The sequence below is a fragment of the Epinephelus fuscoguttatus genome, linkage group LG11 (assembly GCF_011397635.1).
Source record: "Epinephelus fuscoguttatus linkage group LG11, E.fuscoguttatus.final_Chr_v1".
In the NCBI taxonomy this organism is placed as follows: Eukaryota; Metazoa; Chordata; class Actinopteri; order Perciformes; family Serranidae; genus Epinephelus; species Epinephelus fuscoguttatus.
The window spans coordinates 42,401,984-42,427,133 of NC_064762.1; positions in this window are offsets into that span (position 1 = coordinate 42,401,984).

Genomic DNA, 25,150 nt, shown 5'->3' on the forward strand with positions numbered 1-25,150 from the left:
TCAGCTTCTCTGCAGGGGGGCAATGTGAATGTGGATGCCATGACTTTTTGTGAGGCGTCACTAGAGGCATTGGGCCTTCTGTCCAGGGAAATCGGACGGATGATGTCCATCATAATTCAAACTCGTCGCCAAGTCTGGCATTCACAATTGAATTTGATGGAAGTGTCTAGGAGAACTCTCCGTAGTCTCCCTGTGGAGCCAGGAGAGATATTTGGTCCAGCGGCGCAGGAAGCGCTGAAGCGAATCATCCAGGCTGGGCAGACCAGGCAGGAGCTTGCAGGTCTTCGACGTATGCCTCCCCCCAGGGGGTCCGCGGCTGTCTCCCGAGCTCGCTTACCACCACCAGCTCACTCCAGTGGCCGTTGTGAGTCTCAGCGTCCTGTGCAGAGGCCAGCCCGTGACTTTCGGGACTCTGCCCGCCTGCCCTCCAGGCAACCTCGTGCACTGGATCCTGTCCGCCCCCCTTCCAGGACCCCCAGGGGCCAGGAACTGAGGCCTCGGGGCCGGCTGTTGGATATTTCTCCCATCAGCAGCTCAATTACTGGGCTGCTCATGCTTCAGACCCGTGGGTGGCTGCCACCTTAACCCACGGATACAAGCTTCAATTCCAACGCCAGCCCCCCACAGCAAAGGCCCTAGCATTGGACCAGGAGTTATCCGCCCTCCTGGCCAAGGGTGCTATCGAGGCTGTAGACCCCCTGTTACACCCCAGGGGGTTCTACTCAACATACTTCCTCGTGTCAAAAAAGACCGGCGGATTTCGTCCAGTCTTAGATCTGAGGGGACTGAACAAGTTTATGAAGGTCATGCCATTCCACATGTCGACCACAGCAGATGTTCTGTGAACTGTTGCCCAGGGAGAATGGTTTACGTCCATAGACCTGAAGGACGCTAATTTTTATGTTCCCATTGCCCATGGCAGTTTCTGCGTTTTGCCTATCGAGGCCACCACTGGCAGTTCAGGGTGCTACCATTTGGGCTCTCCCTCTCCCCAAGGGTGTTCAAAAGTTTTGTTGCAGCGGCCCTTGCACCTCTGCAGTCTCAGGGCATGAAGGTTCTTCCATACCTAGACGACTGGCTGATCTGTGCCCCATCCCGGACTCAGGTGTCCCAAGATACAGAGCGTCTCCTGTCCCACGTGGCCTACCTAAGCCTCAAGGTAAATATGGAGAAGAGTTGTCTGGAACCATCTCAGACCACAATTTTCATTGGTGTAGAATTTAACACTGTAACTATGACAGCTTGTCCATCCTCTCACCGTGTGGCCGACATCCTGCACCTTCTTCCCCTATTCCGAAGGGGATGCCTGTTGCCCTTGGTCATGTTTCTTCGGCTTTGGGGCAAACTAACATCCGTTTCAGCTTTTGTTCCACTGGGCTTGCTATTGCTGCGCCCCCTGCAGAGGTGGTTGAACAGCTTCCACTTGGATGCCAGGCGGCACAGGCGCAGGAAGCTCAGGGTGTCGCAGCAGTGTCTCCTCGCCCTGGCCCTGTGAAGGGACAGGGCCTACATGACAAGGGGTGTCCCTATGGGCTCCATTCCATCTCGCAGGGAGACTGTCGCTACAGATGCCTGCCCTTCAGGATGGGGTGGAGTGTGGCAGAGCAGGCTGAACACATCAATGTGCTGGAGTTGTGAGCGGTGCACCTAGCTCTTAAGCACTTCCTGCCATACCCGAGAGGCAAGCAGGTCCTCATACGGTCAGACGACACCTCAACCGTATATCATATCAACCATCAGGGTGGGGCCAAGTCTGCACGGCTGCTGCAGGTGTCTCAGGATCTCCTGACCTGGGCAGCCCCCCGCTTGATCAGCCTACAGGCAACATATCTACCGAGAGAGCAGAACCTATATGCCTTCCTAGCGCTTGCTCTGATTCGGCCAGTACTTCAGGAGAGTCACAGGATTCTGCTGGTGGCCCTCTTCTGGCCCGAACCGCTGCTGAGCAGCTGTGTGGACCCCGTCAGGCACACCATAATGTATGCCGGAGCGCCATCCACTCGTTTACAGTACGACAACAGATGGAAGCTATTTTCCAACTGGTGTATGGGTCGGAGTGAAGACCCAATGTATTGCTCTGTGCCTACAATCCTTAAATTCTTGCAGTCCCTCCTAGACAATGGCTGCTCTCCTTCTACTCTGAAAGTGTATGTGGCGGCCATATCATGTCGACATGCTAGGGTCGACAACAGCATAGTGGGGAGCAACAGTCTGGTGTCCCTCTTCTTGAAGGGGGCTCGGAGGGTGCTTCCTCCAAGAGCCACGAGACCCCCAGCATGGGATCTTCCCCTGGTGCTGGATGCACTATGCAGGCCTCCCTTTGAACCACTGGCACAGGCAGAGCTGAAGTGGGTGTTATATAAGGCTGCATTCTTCCTGGCCATTCCCTCAGCGAAGTGTGTCAGTGAGCTGCACAGTCTGTCTGTCAGTGTCTGAGGTGGAACTCAGATGGATCAGGGGTCACTCTGTGGCCAAACCCAGCGTTCCTTCTTAAAGTGCTGTCACGCTCACACCTCAACCAGCCCATAAGGCTTGCACGGTTTGACCCTCCGTCAGGAGAGAGGGGTGACAAGTCGGAACTGTTGTGCCCAGTGCGGGCCCTGAGAGCATATATTGCAGCTACCACAAGCATTCGACGGTAGGAACAGCTCTTCCTCTGCTATGGTGGCCCTAGCAAGGGTTGCGCTCTCTCCAAACAATGTCTGTCACACTGGATAGTGGATGTCATCCGCAATGCATATGGGGCGAGTAACCATCCCCTGCCATCCGGTGTGAGGTGCCACTCTACCAGGAGTGTCTCCACATCTTGGGCGGCCCTGAGAGGAGTATCCCTGGAGGACATTTGTGCTGCTGCCTCATGGGCATCGCCAGACACTTTCTCCAGGTTCTACAGGGTGAATGTTGCCATTCCCCATCCACTGGGTGTGGTCCTGTTACCAGAATCCTCCAATTCTACTCATTGAGGTATGTAATCTGGATTCCTCATGACTGGTATGAGTCATTCAGTGCTTAAAGCACCGCCTCTGGCAGTCAGCAGGGATGAAATAGAACGAAAGTTACGAATGTAACTACGGTTCTATGAATCCCGAATGACCACCAGAGCACTCTGTCACTCAGAATCCTCATGTACTCGCAAGAAGATTCTGTAGGAAATTATCCTCTGATGTCACCAGAAGATTCGGGCAGTACTCGAGTTGAAAGGGGGTGAGGGGGGTTGGCATCCCCCTTGAAATAAAAACGGTCAAAATCATCCCCCTTCTAAAACTGTCATCCCCCCTTTCCATCCCTTGTGTCATTTTTTGAATGAATGTGGTATTACTGCTATTTCAACATTGAGTTTTACCTTTGGTTTTACGCATATCGAGTAAAATACTGTGGGTGAGGGCAGGCATGCAAAGATATCTTTATATCATATCTCAGTGAGCTGCACAGTGGATGTTATGCCTGTGCCCTATAGAGGGCGCCAGAACAACGCATAGTGCGTCCAAATTCATACAAATTGTTCTTCTCTATGGATTTTCTCTGTACCCAGAAGCCACTCATATCACGTGAAACAGCAGAACCGCATCTTTCCAACAAGATTAAGCACTTGTCAATAGTCCAATGTTTTCACAGCGAAAAAAAAAAAAGATAAATTTACACTAAAATGATTTATAACAGAGCTTTCATACAGCTTTGCACACACATTACTCTTGGATGGATTACTCACGAATGCAGGGTAGCACAGAAATGCTGCGCATATCACATGAAAGCACATGTCTACAAAATAAAAACCTGACAATTTTTTTTACAATCCATTATACAGATCTTGTTATCAGTCACTTCATATAGTGAGGAATAATATTATTACTATTTTTCTGTTATCTTAGATGTAAATATTGCATGTGTCTTTCAGATAAAACACATTTTTGACTTGTGAATGAGTCAATGGAATATCTTGCAATAATGAAAAAATACTGGCAATCATGTCCACCTGGCACAAACCACATGTTTTGGACAACTGTGAAGTGACAGAATGTCCCACCATCATGGTTCTTAATTGCCAGATTCCAGAGAGTCTCCTCTCTTCATATATGGCAGAATATGTCAACTTCCAACTTGCTATAGTGACATACATGTAAAAATGTAAGAATTTAGTAACACGGATTTGTTTTTTTCATTGATATAAAAATTAATATAAAATACAGGCACATAGAAGGACATGGAATGATTGCCAATCTGGATAGCCCACATTGTCCTGAAAAAAAAACAAGATATAGCATGGTAATGTAGCCTCTATAATGACTGTGATATGAGCTTAAAAGTAAAGGCAGGAAAAATACCCCAAAAGGCGCAGGGCCCATAGGGTTAAACAGTGATATTAAAAGGAAGGTAAGAAATTATTTTCAGCCCCAAAACTATTTTAACTTCAGTGTTTTTTTTAAATCCACACTTGAATGTTGGGAATTTTCAAGAAAATATGTAGTTTTCTTAAAAATCGCCTGGAAGAGTAATGTCATGTGCTTGCATAAGATTTCTGCTCAGTCATTCTAACAAAACCATAATGAGTTTGTTTTCTTCACATAGAGGATAACTATGGCCAGCAAGGGCAAGAAATATTGAGAACAAAAAGCATGACTATGAAAATCTCTGGAAACTTTTATGAGATAGGGGAGAATGGGGTAGGCAGCCACAGAATTGGTCCTATGTATTTTGTATTATTTGTATTTTTAATATATTTTTATATTTTAAGTTTCAATTTGCACTCCATGCCCTGAAGTTGGGAATTTTAACCTACAATATTTGTATTTGTATCAATAAAGATCAACATTTTTCCCAATTTCTTTTTCATTTTTTTCTTGAAGGGGTTCTTGTTTAATTTATATGATTTAATTAATCACAATTAAAAATTAACCCTTAGATACCAGTTTTGATCATATCCCACTAACTGCTTTTTTGAAAAATACACTATAATTCAATATTCTAAAAGCAAAATTGACTTTGATTATTATTAGTATCATTAGTATTAGTATCAACTTGAGTACTGCTTTCGGGTCATCCAGGAGTCACAGGTGACATTGTTGGTATATATACTCGAACTGCGCATGCCCGAAGGGGAATATTCAGTGCTTAAAGCACCGCCTCTGGCGGTCCTTCGGGATTCCTAGAACCGTAGTTACATTCGTAACTTTCATTACTGCTGAATGACGGGGCAGTTCCCTTTGTTGGATAAATCTGGAGATTCGGGATCACGACCTGTAAGTATGCTTTTTGAGTTGTGAATTTGTTGTGTAAAAAACTAGGAAGCTGCTACCAAGAGTTGAAGTGTGGAGTAGATGGCGATAGATAGATAGATAGATAGATAGATAGATAGATAGATAGACAGGTACTTTATTAATCCCTGTAGGGAAATTGTTGTGTCCAGTGGCTAAGGCATATAAAAGAGTACAAGGCACATATAAGACACATAAAAGAATAGTGGAGAAATGAGCTATGTGCTCCCTTCCCCATCTGAGGCGTTGAAGAGTCTGATGGCTGTCGGGATGAAGGATCTCCTGAACCTCTCAGTCCTGCACTGCAGTGACAGGAGACGATGGCTGCAGCTGCTTTTCTGTCCAGCCAAGATGCAGTGCAGTGGATGATTATCACAGTCTAGTATGCCCTGCATCTTGCTCCTCAGGCATCTCTCTGTGATGGTCTCCACTGAGTCCAGGCTCCTGCCCAGCACTGAGCCTGCTTTCCAGATGAGCTTAATTAGCCGTTTCCTGTTTCTGTCCGTCAGGCTTCCTCCCCAGCAGACTACAGCGTATAGCAGAGAGCTTTCCACCACTGATTTATAAAACAGGACCGCAGCCTGCGGGGGAAGTGAAGCCTACTCTGACCTTTCTTGAAGAGGGCATCAGAGTTGGTCGACCAGTCCAGCCTGTTGTCAAGGTGGACGCCCAGGTACCTCTATGACTCAACCACCTCAATGTCCACTCCCTCAACGCTGACTGGCAGGAGCGGAGTGGGATTTGACCTACGGAGGTCTATGACCATCTCCTTGGTCTTGGAGGTGTTCATCACAAGGTGGTTCATGCCACTCCAGTGAGAGAAGGTCCGCACCAGCTCCCTATATTCACCTTCCTCTTCACCCCGCATACACGCCATGACAACAGTATCATCCGAGTACTTCTGGACATGGCAGGAGTCAGAGTGGTGCTGGAAATCTGACATGTACAGGGTAAACAGGAAAGGCGCCAGTACTGTCCCCTGAGGAGCCCCAGTGCTGGTCAGGACTGTCTCAGACACACAGTTCTTCAGCCTGACGAACTGTGGTCGGCCCGTCAGGTAGTCCGAGACCCAGGAGGTGAGGTGGGAGTCTACCCCCATCCCCTCAAGTTTGTCCCGGTAGCCGGGTCAAACTTGACTTGAAGATTGTCCCGCTAGCTAGGAGCTAATGTTAGGCTGTACACCCAGTGCTTAGCTGTAGACCTCGGCTAACTGGCTAACCAAAGCTATTGTTTTAAAATGCTTTTGCTACTCGGCGTACAGCAAATTAAAGTACTAGCTGGGTGGTGTCAGTAAGATGAATTTAATGACTGAATTGTGGAGGATCTAACAGAGCTAAGATGTGCAGCATGTCCATATTGACAAAAGTTGAAACATTTCTATGCCAAAAAATAGGAGACAATGCGCTCAACTCACAGAAACAAAAAACTGGGTGCTGAATTCCAAATGAAGTGTAAAATTCAAAAAGATGGGAGGAACAGCACTTCAAGTTTATCAAATTTTATTTTGACACGCAGACGTTTCGGGTCTGACTTCTTCAGTGTGCTCTGGCAAACAAGATACAACAGCACTCACAGGCTTAATTATAAATCAACCCGACTGACGCAGCATGTAAATCACAGTAGTGGGAGTCACAGCAGTGGGAGTCAATTGGTGACTAAGTCACATGACCATACTTTTTGTTTTTGTATGGTCATGACCATACAAAAACAAAAAGTATGGTCATGACCATACAAAAACAAAAAGTATGGTCACCAATTGACTCCCACTGCTGTGACTCCCACTACTGTGATTTACAAGCTGCGTCGGGTTGATTTATAATTAAGCGCACCTGTGCGTGCTGTTGTATTGTTGCCCTTTTTAATCCTGCAGTTTGAATTGACGCACTGATGACACTTTACCTTTTTATTGTTACTATGTTACTGTGTCTGACCTGTTTATCTGTTTTGTGTGGATGAAGCCAAATCATCACTTAAACTGTGAACCAAATCTACCTTCGGGTACAAATAAAGTTACCTTACCTTACCTTAGCTTATTGTTTGCCAGAGCACACTGAAGAAGGGCCAGACCCGAAACGTCTGTGTGGCAAAATAAAATCTGATAAACTTGGAGTGCTGTTCCTCTCATCTTTTTGAAACATTTCTTTGTGTAATGCCCGAGCTAAGCAGCTACTGCCGCTAGCTCAAGCGATTAGCCGACAGGCAACAGTTAGACCTGGGGTGTAATTGAGTTGCATTTATTTGTCAAAATGTGTGGCAGCCCTCAGTTTCATTGTGAATTGCCTTTTGAGGAGGACCCATTATGCGTTCTCTCTTTTCCTTGTGTTTTACACTGCATTATAGCTGTTGGTCTCAGCTAACTTAGGGTGACCAGAGGTCCCCGATTTCCAGGGACAGTCCTTGTTTTGGATGACCTGTCTCCAGCTAAAGATGTCCCCGGAAATGTTCCCGATTTTAGCATTTATGAATGACAAAAAAAAAAAAAAAATGTTGAGCACAGACCAGAACAGTTATTATGGTAGCCGGTCACACTGCTCTTGATGTCATAAGGTAGCGTGAGCGAGTGGAGCGTCCTTTTAAACCAACAGCGAGGCGAAGTAACGTCTCCATACCATCTTGTCTACTTGTCAACTCACTGACTCTAAGATTGAGGATTTTCAGGGACCTGGACTTGTTGTAGTATGTGTAAACTGATTTATTTTGTGTGGGCTGGGCTGGCACTAGCTGAGGGGCGTCACGGTTCATGTAGCCTACCGTTCTATGATCAATTCGGTTCGCGGTAACGGTATTAGCTAGTTTTGATTAGCCAATTTCCATTGTAACACGTTTTCTTACTGTGTTGTTTTAGCACTCCTAGCCTATGGGTTTCTTGCTAAACGCACATATTATGGCATCAAACCATGTACCATGACACCCCCTAACGTGTTGTATTGTACAGTAGCTAAAGATTAGGCTACAATGAGATTATGTCTCTGTCTCTGTTTGCAAGTCATTGTTTTCTATTGGCAGTGGTGGAGCATCAGCAAACTAAGAAACACAAAGCCTTTCTGACTGCCAGTGCAGGTGTGCCTTCTGTCACAACATTCTTCAAAAAGGTAGAGCCTTCGAAAAAAGAGTATGACTTAGCTGTGCAGGAGGGAATCTTGGCATACCACACTATGAAACATAATCATAGTTACCGCTCTATGGACTGCACAGCACAACTGACAAGGAAGCTTTATGAGCCAAAGTTTTCATGTCCTAGGACTAAAGGTGACGCCATAGTGAAGAACGTTTTTGCACCATGGGCAACCACTATGTTAACACAGGACCTAGACCAGGTTGAATTTGTGTCCCTGTCCACTGATTCATCCAATCATGGGCATCTGAAGCTGCTGCCATTATTAGTCAGGTATTGCAAAATATATGATGGCAGCATGTCCATAGAAACAAAACTGCTTGATTTTGTTGAGTTCAAAGGAGAAACAGCAGAGGAACTTGCACCTGAGATCCTAGCTGTAATAGAAAAAAAAACAACCTGGAAATCAAAGTAGTGGCATTCTCTGCAGACAACACAAATACATACTTTGGAGGGCTGAATATGGCAGGGAGGGTCAATGTCCACACCAAAGTAAAAGATTCTGTACAGTGGGTTGGCTTGGGCTGTCCTGCCCACATCATCCATAATGCAACCCGAACAGCTTTGGATACCATTCCCATTGATGTAGGGTACCTGCTCAAAAAGATATTTGGATATTTTCATATTTTCACTGTTAGAGTAGAAAGACTTAAAAGCTTTTGTGAGTTCGTTGGCCAGGAGTACCATAACATCATAGGACGCAGCAGTGTTCGCTGGCTGTCCATGCTCCCTGCTCTGGAGTGCTGAAAATGTATGCGTCACTGAAATCTTTTTTTCTTTCTGAAGAGAAATACCCTGCTGTCCTTCGAAGGATGTTGGAAGATCCACTGACGGAACTGTGGCTTTCCTTTGCCCATGGAAACCTTACCATATTCAGTGACACAATCAAGATGCTTGAAGGCCAGGAGCGCTGTGCAGTGGAGTCTGCTGCAATTGCAATAGCATTGTGTTGTTTAGCCTTTCTGATGCTGTTGCATGGTTAAATTCGTTAATGGTACATTTCAGTGATTACCACTGTTCTTTCAGTTTTGCTCATGTTCTCTTCTACTCTTACTCTATACTACCAGGACCATTAACTGGCTCTTCAGGCAAGTTGAAGAGCGAATGAAAAGAAAATAATAGGTATTTAAGTTTCCTATATTACCAAATTGTGTCTCATTTCTTATGTTTACAGTATTTCACTTTAGCCTACTAAGAAGCCACTTAAGTCTGTGTTCTTTCAGTTTTGCTCATGGTCTTTTCTGTTCTTATTCTAACTAGACCTCCATGGCTACCATGACTGATTACCGTGGCTGATGGCTCTTCAGACAGAAGTTTTATTTAGTGATTTATGGATTTAATGTTACACTATTAAACGCTAACAACAATGATGTGAGCCACATTCTATTGCACTTTTGTTAGAATATTGTCAGAATATTTGTCAAAATGAATGAAATTGTAATTGTCCCAGTTTCTTTATTTCAGCATGATAACATTTAATTTTTTTTACCTCCGAGCTGGAAATGTCCCCGGATTTCATTTCAGAAATCTGGTCACCTTAGGCTAACTGGCTAACCAAAACTATTGTTCAGAAACACTTTTGCTATGCGGCGCACAGTAAGTTACACTGCTAGTCTCAGTAAGATGAATTCAGCGATTGAATTGTGGAGAGTATAACAGAGCTAACATTGTGCAGCATGTCCATATTGACAAAAGTTTAAACATGTCTATTGGTGATGCCCGATCTGAGCAGCTAACTGCCGCTAGCTTCATCAATAATCCAATAGGCAGCAATCAGACCTGCATTTATTTGTCAAAATTTGTGACTGTAATTGGAGTTTGATTGTGAATCGGCTTTTATCATACGTTGCATGGAAAATGTACAACGTGTTTTTATTACCTCTGTTACATGGAGGCCGTTCACAATATCGTTACTAAACATGTTAGTTTGTCTGAGTTACAGCTGAGGAGGTATTTGTGTGATGAATGATGGACATTGTGTGTGTGTCTGTCTCTACATGTGTTTGAATATGTACGTGTGGTCTGCTGATTTTACAGGGAGGGGACAACACTTATGTGTTTTAGATGTTGACTATGGATGCATACTGATACTAAACTAGCCCCGGGATAAATTATGAAAGAGCATAGTATTGATAAGCTCTAAAGGGTATGTTCTTTAATCGGTACTTTTACACATTTTGATGTAATCCATGATCTTCCTGCAGCCTTTAATCTGCGCTCTGTGACAGGGCTGAACCCCTCAACATACACACACATCCATGCACACACCGACACGACACTGTAATCTGTGAACAGCTGAGCAGCCGCGGTGGAAACAAAGTGAAGATAACTCAAAAATTACTCGAGTTGAGGGCAGCTACACTCCATCCATCCATCTTCTAACCACTTCATCCTCTTGAGGGTCGCGGGGGGGCTGGAGCCTATCCCAGCTGACATCGGGCGAGAGGCAGGGTACACCCTGGACAGGTCACCAGACTATCGCAGGGCTGACACATAGAGACAGACAATCATTCACGCTCACATTCACACCTACGGACAATTTAGAGTTATCAATTAACCTAATTCCCAATCTGCATGTCTCTGGACTGTGGGAGGAAGCCGGAGTGCCCAGAGAGAACCCACGCTGACACGGGGAGAACATGCAAACTCCGCACAGAAGGGCTCCCACATCCAGGATCGAACCAGGATCCCTCTTGCTGTGAGGCGACAGTGCTAACCACCACACCACCGTGCCACCGGCAGCTACACTCATTACTGTAATTGCCATTAAACCTTAGCGAGTAAGGTAATTTATCAATACATGGTGTCCAGCAAGCATCAACATGTAGACAGCAATATTCAATATGCCCCGTCAACAGTCTCTTATCCACCGACACTAACGTTATGTCCAAAGCAAGTTTTATGGTTGTGTGTAGACCCTACGCACGTAGCCTACGCTGTGCGGTGTGTCTGTGTCACTGCAGTTACACCTCCAAAACACTAGTCAGGGGCAGAGGTTTCTGTAAAGTGCTGTTAGATTTATTTGAGTCAAAACACACCCAAAACACACATTAAATATGGCTTAATAGAGACAATTTCAAACACAAGTACACAAATCAGCTTAACTATGACACACAGCATTCACAGACAAACACTTAGCGCAAGACTTTGGCATTTTACATTGCTTAAATTAGCCTAGCATCTAGCGATCTTTTCCTCCTCTCATATAAAACCAGGGACAACAGCGACATTTAACAAAGGTAATGGCACACAATTTGGCTCTATCACAACTCACAAGACTCACCTATGGCTATGGCATTTTACATTGTATAAATTAGTCTAGCCACGAGTGGAGAGTTCCTCTGCTCATATGAACCCAGGATAAATCCCTAAGTATAAATCCCTGAGGGATGTATTACACACAAGACTTAAAATGGTATTTTAGTGGGAGCTTTACTGTCTTCACAATTTATTGTTTCTTATCTGTGAAATACAAAAGCTTCATTTCCACTGAGAGAAAAGGTGTCAGTATACAAACACACAGAAGGTCTGCCTCATCGCAACGCGTATTTAGGCTACTGTAACTGACCGCTAATTCATACAGTCTGTAAGTCCAAAGTTGCCTCCTATTTCTATTTGATTTACATTTGTTGTTTCTCAGTTCCATATTTGTAGTTGCTATTTGATAGCTAGCCTAAATGTTTACGTTTTGAATTGGACATCTCATCCTGCGTAGTTACCTGCATTTCCCTCAAGGTGGCAGACAATCCCCTTGCTGAGTTTTAACCATACCCTCGATCTAGTTCTGACGTATGGAATTAAAATTGATAACCAAACAGTCTTTCACACAAACCGCTGCTGAAATTTAAGTAAACGATTACTCTATCGTTAAATTCAATACCAAGTCCTTCAGTAACAGAGGTTTCCCATACCGACTTTAACCTCGCCCAAATGATCATTTTGTTGATAGCGCCGTATGCTCGCTGCGAACAACACTCGACTCCGTAGCTCCTCTTAAAAAGAACTTAACAAAGCAAAGAAAGTTCGCTCCTTGGTATAACTCTCAAACCTGTAAGTTAAAACAAATATCGTGAAAGTTTGAAAGGAATTGGCGATTAACCAAACTGGAAGAATCTTGTTTAATCTGGGCAGACAGTCTCAAAACTTATAAGAGGGGCCTCCGCAATGCCAGAGCAAACTATTACTCAGCTTTAATAGAAGAAAAAAATAACCCCAGGTTTCTTTTCAGCACTGTAGCCAGGCTGTCTGAGAGTCCAAACTCTATTGAGTCTTGTATTCCTTTAGCCCTTAGCAGTAATGATTTTATGAGCTTTTTTAATGACAAAATTCTAACTATTAGAGGCAAAATTCATGACCTCCTGTCCTCAGATAGTACCTATCTAACCTCAAACACATATCTAATCTTCCCTTTATGTCAAAGATCCTTGAGAAAGTAGTCGCAGACCAGCTGTGTGATTTTCTCCATGATAAAAATTTATTTGAGGAATTACAGTCAGGATTTAGAGTGCATCATAGCACTGAGACAGCACTAGTTAAAATTACAAATGACCTTCTGATTCCTTCAGACAAAGGACTCGTCTCTGTACTTGTTTTATTAGATCTTAGTGCGGCGATTGACACTATTGACCATCAAATTCTGCTACAGAGACTGGAACACTTAATTGGCCTAAAAGGTTCTGCACTAAGCTGGTTTAAATCTTATTTATCTGATCGTTTTCAGGTTGTTCACGTTCATAATGAATCATCCTTACGTATTAAAGTTTGTTTTGGAGTTCTGCAAGGTTCTGTGCTCGGACCAATCCTATTTATTCTATATATGCTTCCTTTAGGCAACATCATTAGAAAGCACTCTATAAATTTCCACTGTTACGCGGATGATACACAGTTGTATTTATCGATGAAGCCAGAAGAAAGTAATCAATTAACTAAACTCCATAACTGCCTTAAAGGCATAAAAACCTGGATGAGCACCAATTTCCTGATGTTAAATTCAGACAAAACTGAAGTTATAGTTCTTGGCCCCAAACAACTCAGAGACTCTTTATCTGATGACATAGTTTCTCTAGATGGCATTGCTCTGGCCTCTAGCACTACCGTAAGAAACCTCGGAGTAACATTTGATCAAGATTTGTCTTTTAATTCTCATTTAAAACAAACCTCACGGACTGCATTTTTTCATCTGCGTAATATTGCGAAAACTAGGCCTATCCTAAATTGTTCCATGCTTTTGTTACCTCAAGGCTGGATTACTGTAACTCTCTATTATCAGGTAGCTCTAGTAAGTCCTTAAAAACTCTCCAGCTAATTCAGAATGCAGCAGCACGTGTACTAACAGGAACTAAGAAACGAGATCATATTTCTCCTGTTTTAGCTTCTCTGCATTGGCTCCCTGTAAAATCCAGAATTGAATTTAAAATCCTACTGTTAACTTATAAAGCTCTAAATGGTCAAGCTCCGTCATATCTTAGAGAGCTCACAGTGTCATATTATCCCACCAGAACACTGCGCTCTGAGAACGCAGGGTTACTCGTGGTCCCAAAAGTCTCCAAAAGTAGATCAGGAGCCAGAGCCTTCAGCTATCAGGCTCCTCTCCTGTGGAATCATCTTCCTGTTACAGTCCGGGAGGCAGACACCGTCTCCACATTTAAGACTAGACTTAAGACTTTCCTCTTTGATGAAGCTTATAGTTAGGGCTGGCTCAGACTTGCCCTGTACCAGCCCCTAGTTAGGCTGACTTAGGCCTAGTCTGCCGGAGGAGCTCCTATAATACACTGGGCACCTTCTCTCCTTCTCTCTCTCTCTCTCTCTCTCTCGTATCCTATTACTGCATCTTGCTAACTCGGCCATTCTGGATGTCACTAACTCGGCTTCTTCTCCGGAGCCTTTGTGCTCCACTGTCTCTCAGGTTAACTCATATCGCAGCGGTGCCTGGATAGCGTGACGTGTGTGGTTGTGCTGCTGCCGTGGTCCTGCCACATGCCTCCTGCTGCTGCTGCTGCCATCATTAGTCATTAGTCATACTTCTACTGTTATTATACACGTATGATTATTATCACACATGTATACTGCCAGATACTAATATATACTTTCAACATATTGTACCACAGTAGCCAGAACTATAACGATAATATTATTACTTTCATTAATGTTGTTGTAAGCTACTGTCATTACCGTCTGTCCTGCATCTCTCTCTCTCTCTCTCTCTCTCTCTCTCTCTCTCTCTCTCTCTCTGTCTCATTGTGTCATACGGATTACTGTTAATTTATTATGCTGATCTGTTCTGTACGACATCTATTGCACGTCTGTCTGTTCTGGAAGAGGGATCCCTCCTCAGTTGCTCTTCCTGAGGTTTCTACCGTTTTTTTTTTCCCCGTTAAAGGTTTTTTGGGGGGGAGTTTTTCCTTATCCGCTGTGAGGGTCCTAAGGACAGAGGTATGTCGTATGCTGTAAAGCCCTGTGAGGCAAATTGTGATTTGTGATATTGGGCTTTATAAATAAAATTGATTTATTGATTGATTGAGTAGATTAACTGCCCATGCTAAGTTGACTAGGCGAGCCCGTGTATATTAGATCTACTCACCTGCTGAAGAAGCATTCATTAGCCCGGCGTGCTCGGTGGAGGCATGCAGAAGGGTTGGAGCGATGTTAATGCTATTCAGACACGGCAAGGAGAAGAATCCAGGGTCGAGACGAGGAAAAACTATCTGAAATCTTGGTTAACACCCTTGGTAAATGAAATGAGGTATGTGAAGCAGTCTTAATTGCTTTTAATGCAGGTACCTTGGGTTTGAGTTGTCCATTCTGAAACGTTTCCTTTGTTTCTTCCATTTCATTTGCTTACATTATTAATGTGCAGCGCTATTTTGTTAGATTATTATTATTATTATTATTATTAGAGCAGCGGTGATTTTGTTCTTCATGTGAATTTAAATGTGTTTTTAATTTTTCAATTAAAAACTGAATTTAAAAGTTATTTGGAGTTTGACCGAATGAGGGGTAATGTATTCATGAACTGCAATGTTTAGGATTTGTCTGTTTATTCACTACCCAGATAGCACGCATACATGTGGCCGATGTCGGCCCAAGCTTAGATCGTTAAAACGTAGCAAGGAGTGCGTTTGCTCATTGCCAAAACATCGCAGAGACGCCGGCCTTTAATCGAAAATGACCACCAGACGACGTTCAAACTATCAATAAAAGAAGCTGCGCTCAGAGGGCATTCCTTCTATATTAATGTTCATATGCTTCATTAACTACAACCTTTATTTATTTAGGTTGGACCTTTCAAACTACAAATATTTCATCATCAGAATTCAATGCTAACATTCAAAATTAGGTAACTGTTACCCTATTTCGGGTTTAAGTGAGCACAATGAAGAGACAAAAGTCAATTTGAGAAACTTTATTTTCAAATTTCCACGAACAATATCTGATGGCCAGTCCGCTTCTCCTGGCTTTTAATTGACTGATTGAAGTTTTTATTGGTAAAACCAAAAGGATAAAAACACAATAAAGCCTGAAGGCTTGTTTCCATTGTGGTCCTTGAGGGACTTTGGCAGCCTGCAAGAGATAGAAAAGACACACATAACTTAAAGAAACTAATCCCAACTTCACCACTGTAATTTTTCTTTTTTTTCTTTTTTTTTTTTTTTAGCATTTTAGCTGTCTTTTAGCCAGATTGAAGGCTTTGGGTCTGTCACTCTGCTTAATTTAGTGTTGAAACAGTTAAATAATGGGATCTGTTTGTTTTGGAAAGGAGGAAATGTGCGGATTATCCAGCTGTCTACAAAAACTATGAATATTGGTCTCAAAGATCAGAAACAAACTGAGCTGACGTTAACCGTTAACAGCAGCTCAACAATAAGTCCTTCATCTTGGAAAAACAGTGGTTTCAAAACTGCGCTATTACCTGTAGCCACCGGGTCAGTTTGCTTTGCAGAGGAGGAGACCTCGACTGATAAATTGCCCATAAAATCACATTAACAACATACCGAAGGCATCCACACCAAAAGCTGCTAGAGCTGCAAAGGCGTCAGGTTTAATTCATTTTCAATGGACATGGCGACCAGAGGCGTTTTGAGCTGCAAAAGTGATGAACAGCGGTGTTTGGCGAATTGAGCTGCAAATCGAAGTTGAAGACTGGTTAACTTTATGCAAATTAGCTATGACACGTTTGAGCTACAAATGACCGGCAACCAGTCGGAATGTAGATGCCCATCGCATGTGTGGAACCCAGAGAACATCCTTGGAAACGTTTAGTTCCTACCACACGTTCATTCCTACTAACAAGCAGCAAGCTGTCAAACTGAGCTATGTTCAGCCTGTAGTAGTGTTGGAACCTCTCCCCATCCAGCCGCAGCTCCTGCACCAGCCGATGATATTCCCTGTGCTGTTCACAGCCCCGGAGGGGCTGGTGAACCCAGACCCGACGGCGGCGCAGGTATCACATGGCAGCACAAATTACAAGAGTGTCTTCTTCCATGTTGAATCAATACCCAAATGTGGACAAGCGCACATACTTACACAATTTCTTTGTGTTCTGGAACACTTGTTATTAGCAGGAATGCAATTCATTTGCTCTCCTTACCATTAGTTTAACTAACCGCACTGTAGGCACTCAAACCCAAACCACTGACTGTGTTTCCCTAGGTTTACAACTTTGGGGGGGTTTGGCCCACTTGACATGCTGCTGTGTTGTGCTACGGCTTATTCAAGTGCTGGAATTTGTTATTTACGTGAAAACGCCTGAATGCAACACAGGCTATGTGTGTTTAATGTTTAATGTCTAATGTCAGACCTATTTAGACTTTTTATTCTGTTTTCATTGTCCAAATGTGAAAGTTTCTGTAATCAGGCAAATGCATGAACCTGCTTTGCGGCTCCTTTAAATTGAGAAGCATAATCAAATCAGAATTTGACGTCATGAGCGACTTGAGCGGCTTTCGCTGCCACAAGCATTTTACCGGCGGCGCTGCTAGAGCGAATTCAGCTATTTTGCAGCTCTGGCAGCTTTTGGTGCAACCTGATCTCACAGAAATACGTGAAATGACCACAACCTATTCACACCGCATTCCGTGGTGGCAGCACGTAATGGGTTGAAATTACATGCTGCCACCACGAAAACAATGCCAATGGAAAGTCAATTAGGATCCTCTCCCGTGGTGGACACACGGATTCCCTGGTTCAATCACGTCACGTCAACCTCGTTTTCCTCAATGATATCTTCAACATTCCTGTATACACACAAAAACGCGGAAGTGTACTTGATAACTCAACAACATGACAGGTTAATGTCAAGGCCATAAAATAAAATAAATGTACTTTGCCAGCTTTTGATAGTGTAGGGCTTTAAGAGCATTGTGCTGTGGGCGGATGGGGCGCGTTCCACTACTGTTTTGTAGCTGCTGTCCGCCGTCTGTGGGCTTCATTCCATTTCAGATTGCTATCCGTCTGCCGTGACTGAATCCAAACGCCACTAATAAATAAATAAATAAGAAGATAAAAATAAGGCTGAGCATGGAAGAACCAGAGAGGAAACACCATCACATGGAGCTGTCTGCCCCTGGCAACCTGGCCACCCTCCACTCCACCAGGGGAGAGCGGACCCCAAGCCAGCGCCACAGAACCAGCGGCTGCCCCGCTGGTTATACCTCCGACTGTGGCAGCTGTCACACAAACCGCTGCTGAAAATTATACGTTTTGATACAGGTAGGCTATATACATATTGCAAAACTCTGTAAAAGTACACCAAAGCATATTTTTGTTTCCAAATATTTATTTGAAAACGAAACCATTCATACGGTCAATATAAAACATTTTGTTAGTAATAAAAAATCAAATGTAATCTCAATGTGACCACGCCAGCCGGTGGGACTGCGGCTGAACCACTTCCAATGTTCATTCATTCATTCATTCATTCATTCAATCGCGTGTTCAATGTGTGTGTGTGTGTGTGTGTGTGTCAGAGAGGAGTATCAATTAAAAAAAGCAATTATGGACTTGCGCTTCCGGTCGCATGGAGTAGGCAGCGCAGAAGACCAGCTCCACGCAAAAATCAAAAGATTTAATCTTCCAGACCTGCATCTTTGAACAAACTGAGACGTGGCACACTCGTTACCGAGATGGGTACCAGGAAAAACAAGCATTACACGCAGACGACTCTAGATGTTGAACCGCACGCTTCCGGAGAGAAAAGTGAAGCGGCTAAAGCTAGCACCACAGAGCTAGCGGAAGAAAGTCTGGTCTCGCTGGGAACTCTTCGTGCGGAGCTAAGAACGGAGTTCAAGTCATACAGTGATACCATGCAACTTGTCATCAAGACAGAGATGGAGAGCTTCAGCAAAGGAATACGTGACGAGATCTCAGCCTTGCGGGAAACCACAAAAGCGGACATTAAAACCATCCGAGAAGAGCTTACGGAGAAAGTTGAGAGATTATTTTCATTGCAAGCAGAGGCTGCCGACACACAGATGGGTATAGAGCAGTCTCTCAATGACACCTCTGACAGGCTCACGGCACTGGAGAATACGTGCCAGAAACTCACCGCTGACCAAAAGAAACTACAAGAAAAATGCACCGATTTAGAAAACAGAAGCCGTCGCCAAAACATTAAAATAATGAATATCCCTGAAGGAGCGGAGCTCAACAAACCAACCGATTTTGTGGCCAAGTTTCTCCCTAAAGTGCTTGGCGAAGAAAATTTTGACAGTCCCATTACTGCTGATCGTGCACACAGGAGCCTAGCCCCAAAACCACACAATGGCGAACGACCCCGACCCATAATTGCACGCCTTCATTACTACTCGGATAAAGAAAAGATCATGTCGCTGTCCCGAACCAAAGGCAAGCTGTTCCACGAGGGATCACTGATTCACATCTTCCCTGATATGAGCCCAGAAATAGGACGCCAGCGTGCAGCTTTCAACCAGGTGAAAGCTAAACTCCGCAATGCTGGAACCCCGTACAGGATGCTTTTCCCTGCGAAGCTTGAGATTACAGTGGACGGCACCAGGAAGACTTTCAGCGACCCGCAGGCAGTGGAGAAATTCATCGAGTCCACTGCACCAACACCCCCGCCGGAGAACGAATAAGCAGTGACCACACAAAGCAGATCTTGACGGTAACATTATGGTCAACACAAACTGAGTAAAGAACTAACAAGGTACCCGGAACTCTTCCCATTTAATTTTCTATTCTTTGTTTTATGTCATAGCTGTATGTTTTTGCGCACAAATGTGTTAGCACATATTTACCTGTATTTTATTTAGGTGATTTGATATATTTGCCTGACGGGTAACTAATACATTTTTACATAATTATTATCTATTTTACTTTATTTCTGTTATATTACTTATTTATTTTCATATCTATGTTTCAGTATTAGAGAAATTTGATTTGTTTATAATAAATATGTATACAGGTCAAATATAGGGAAAACGGTCTGGAAGAAAGAAATTATTTTAGGAGCTTAGTGGTAAGTCTAATGTTTTCACACCTCCTTGAGTTTGCAAACTCTTTTTCTTATTTGTACATGCTTTGTACAGGTTCTAACAGAGCTGTTGGCTCAGGGGAACGTTGGGTTGGGACAGGGTTTGTTGTTTTTAGAGTTTTTGCTTTGTTCTGTGTTTTCACCTGCACTACTAGAAGATGTAACTTTTACTTTTCTTGGAGACGGTCCACAAAAACAAAGTCAGATAATTTATTTATTCAACTATACAGCAATGACTAAAAACAATAATTTGGATTTTCCTGGATATCAAACTGTAAAGGTCTCAATGGAGCTATAAAACGAGGGAATATATTATCTCATTTAAAAAAATTAGAGATGGATATCGGGTTTTTACAAGAGACTCACTTGAAAGACCAAGACCATAAAAGACTGAAAACTAAATGGATTGGACAGGTGTACCACTCTAACTTTCCGGTTAAAAACAGAGGTGCAGCGATAATTATTAAAAAATCTATTCCTTTCTCGGCATCAAAAGTAATAGCTGATCCTCGTGGACGATATGTTATTGTTACTGGTAAATTATATAATAAATTAGTTACTTTAGCAAGTATTTATGCCCCCAATATTGATGATGAGACATTCATTACGTCATTTTTTGCAGCATTACCCAATATGGACTCCCACCAATTGATTATTGGAGGGGATTTCAACCTGGTGTTAGATCCCAAAATCGATAGATCATCACAGAAACCATGTAAAATACCTAAATCCGCTAAAGCCATTCATAGATTCATGGATACTTATAAATTGTTTGATCCTTTCAGATCTTTGTCACCTAACACAAAAAAGTACTCATATTTCTCTCCAGTTCACCATTCTTTTTCAAGAATTGACTTCTTTTTAATAGATTATGCATACTTAACAAATATCAAGCATTGCGATTACGAAGCGATTGTCCTGTCTGACCATTGTCCAGTATCACTCCATATAAAGATAGGACACATTCCAACAACCAGGAAATGGAGGTTTAACAACTCTCTCTTATCAGACCCCAATATAGTAGAAGAACTGAAAAAACAAATTGAATTTTTTCTCCAGACAAATTATGATCCAGATATCACTAGATCCACTTTATGGGAAACATTTAAGGTATACTTAAGAGGCCAGATTATTTCCTTGAATAATATGAAAAATAAACAACAACGGGAAAAGGAGTCAAAGATTACCGAAGAACTGATAGAAATTGATAGAAAATATGCTATCTCCCCCACACCAGACTTGTATAAAGAAAGACAGTCATTACAGACGGAACTTAATCTACTATACACAGCAGAAACTACCAAATGGCTGACACAACTTAGGCACAAACATTATGAATATGGAGAGAAAACAGGTAAACTATTAGCCCAACAAATAAAAGCAGAAGCAGCATCAAGACTAATTACGGAAATACGAACAGACACTGGCTAGATAACAACAGACCCTAAATTAATAAATGATACATTTAAAATTTTTTATTCTAAACTCTATTCATCAGAGTCCAAAAATGATTCAAATTCAATAGGAAATTTTTTTGATATGCTTCAAATACCCACTATAAGCCTGGAAAACAAAAACCTATTAGATCAACCTATATCGAAAGATGAAATTAAGCAAGCTATACAGAATATGCAAAACTCTAAATGCCCTGGGCCTGACGGGTACAGTGCAGAATTTTATAAGGCTTTTATTGAACAGGTTTCCCCTCTTTTACTAAATGTTTATAACGAAGCACTATTAACAGGCTCACTGCCCCCAACACTATATGATGCTTGTATTTCTCTAATTTATAAAACAGGTAAAGACCCATTAAACCCAGGCTCATATAGGCCTATAAGCCTACTAAATGTAGACAACAAAATATTGGCAAAAATACTGGCTATGCGTTTAGAATCAGTCCTTCCAACTGTTGTGTCTACAGATCAAACTGGCTTTATAGAAGATAGGCAGTTGTTTTTCAACATAAGAAGACTGTTCAATATTATTTATACCAAAAACTCAAGCAAACGAGAGTTGGAAATACTACTCTCATTAGATGCCGAGAAGGCCTTCGACAGGGTCGAGTGGGATTTTCTCTTCTCGGCCCTGTCGACGGTTGGATTCGGCCATTACTATATCTCTCTCATAAAATTGCTTTATTTTCAACCTAAGGCATCTGTACAAACAAATAATTTGATCTCAAGCTCTTTTCCTCTCCATCGTTCAACACGACAAGGATGCCTTGTCTCCCCTATTATTTGCTCTGGCCATAGAGCCCCTTGCTATTCTGCTCCGCTCCACAGGAGACTATAAAGGGATTACAAGAGAAGGTATTGAGCATAAAGTATCTTTGTACGCAGATGATCTGTTACTATACATTTCAGACCCACCCACATCCCTTCCAAAGGTCATGGCCATACTATCTGACTTTGGCAGAGTATCGGGATACAAAATTAATCTGTCGAAAAGTATACTGTTCCCAATCAGTTCCATAGCAAAGGACAAGGTAAATACGTGGACACCATTCCCCTTCACTATCTCAAACAACTTTAAGTATCTTGGGATAAATATAACACAAGAAATCTCTGGCCTCTTTAGTAAAAACTTTATGACCCTATATCAACAAACGGTACAACAGGTTGAAAGGTGGTCTGGCCTTCCCATCTCTCTCGCTGGTCGAATAAATATTATTAGAATGAACGTTCTACCAAAATATTTATTTTTATTCCAATGCATTCCAATTGTAATTAATAAGAAGTTTTTTACAAAAATAGATTCTTTAATTACGTCCTTTATCTGGAATAAAAAGACACCAAGAATTAAAAAAACCTTTTTACAAAGACCAAAACCGTTGGGGGGGATGGGACTGCCAAACTTCCGACTTTATTACTGGTCTTGCAACATTCGATGTATGTCATTTTGGAAAGGTGCTCTCAATCCTGATTGGGAACAGATGGAAAATCAATCTTTTTCCCCTAATACATTGAAATCACTGCTCTATTACACCTCCAATCTATCTCAATTTAAATGTCAGAACCCTGTGGTTTCCCACTCACTCAAAATCTGGTCTCAGATTCGAAGACACTTTAGGTGGAATCAGTGTTCGACTCTGACACCATTGATTGATAATCAAGCACAAAGCCTGTTCTCAGGTAAAACATTTCAACAATGGGATATTAAAGGTGTTCATGTAATCAAAGATCTATTTATTAACAAATCATTTCCTACATTCGAACAATTACGAGATAAATTCAATATTGAAAATAAGGACTTTTATAAATATTTGCAAATACGCAATTTTGCAAAGACAATATTTCCTTCTTTTCCCAATCAGCCACAAGAGTATCCTATGGATAATGTGTTGTTAAATGATCCACTCAAGAAAGGATCGATTTCCAAGATATATAATGGCCTGTCACAGATGGAATGTGCAATCTCAATTGACCATATAAAAGATGCTTGGAACAAAGACTTGGGAGTAAACATCACAGAAGAACAATGGATTGTGGCTCAGGAAGTGGTTCACTCTTCTTCAATCTGTATCCGACATGGACTTCTGCAGTTTAAAATTCTACATCGACTACATTTATCCAAACAAAGACTCTCCAGGATGTTTCCAGGAGTGGACGCCTCTTGTGTCCGTTGTGGCCAGGCGCCTGCATCACTATCCCATACATTTTGGAACTGTCCCAACATTTCCCCCTACTGGACTAAAATAATAGACACTTTATCTGAAATTTTAAAAGTTCATCTCCCAGCAGACCCAGTAATGTCATTGTTTGGAGTTGTTCCTACCAATTTGTCCCTGAACAGGTCACAAATTAATGTGATATGTTTTGTGATGATATTGGCCAGACGCCTAATCTTACTAAATTGGAAAAACAAGATTCCTCCTACCCATCAAAACCTCCTTAGAGATGTAATGCAACACTTACAGTTAGAGAAAATTAAGTACTCTATTAAGCAGAAAGAACATGAATTTTACAAAATCTGGCAACCTTTCATTAGCTATTATAACAGGTAAAATTTGGACTGTCCTCATCTTATGTTAATTTTAAACCTTTATACATCTGTATCTTAAATATGTGCAGTTTTTTTTTTTTGGAGGGGGGGTTGTTGTTGTCGTTTGTTTGCTTTTTTTTCTTATTATCAAAAAATGTAAACATATAAACATGCATGTAATTCAAGTCATTGAAAAGGTTTCAATAAAAATAATTGGAAAAAAAAAGCAATTATTTTGGTGTTTATTTCTTTTATTCTTCCGGTTTTTTTTATTAAAATGCGTAATATAGCCAAAAATATTATAGACCAAATGTTAATCTAATTATTATTGTAGAATGTATTTAGCAAATCACCACTCTCAACTAGAGACAGCAGCAAAAAAAAAAAAAAAAAGGCATTATAAAAAGCCGACAAATAGTGTTAATTAATTGACGTGACACACTGAAGAGGTTGTCTCCTATAGTCTGTAATTTATTTATTTTTTTTTTTTTAATCATAACTTCTCGGAAATTACTCAAAAGTAGAACATGCTAAAAGTAAATACAATAATAGGCTAAATAGTATTGAAGCAATAAAGTGTCTAAACAATAATAAATATTATCTAAGTTATCTATTAGGCTACCATTCCACTCTGTAAATAGATTTTAAAATTTCAATATAATTTTAATATTATTTTTGCTTATTTCATTATTGTTATTATTGGTTTTACTTTTTAGTAGTATTGTATTGTCTGAGGATGACTCATGTTAGTAACTATCCACAGTAAAAACAAGCAAAGAAACAAACAAAACTCATTTTATACACTGGGCCTTCAAAGTGCTCTCTGAAACTACACCTGGCATGGCTTGTGTCCAAAAAATGAAAAAATCTAAACTTTGTCGTAGAGCTAAACCAAATACATCATTGGAAAGGTCTCAACCTGGAGTAACATATGTCAGTATGAAGATTCTACATGGCTCCTGCTTTCAGCCATTGACCTTTGAACCTTGACCTCAGTGCATGTTTGAGGGTTTATAACTCAGCAACGAAAGGGGGTACAGACATGGGACCAACTGTTACAGAGAGCTCTTGACCTCAGCTATCATGTGAATGTAGTCTACAACTGAGGGTGCTGTCAGATATGGATAAAATATGGATAAAATTAATTTTCACCCATTTAGAAATTAGATATTTAAAATCTGATTACACAAATGTGTTTACCATCCCCTTAAAGTCCACAGTGTACTCTCAATTCAGTATTTACAACTTCCAAATCTGGGAAAAACACTTATATTTTTAAAAAACTACAATTCCCTGGGACCGCGCTATGCAGTT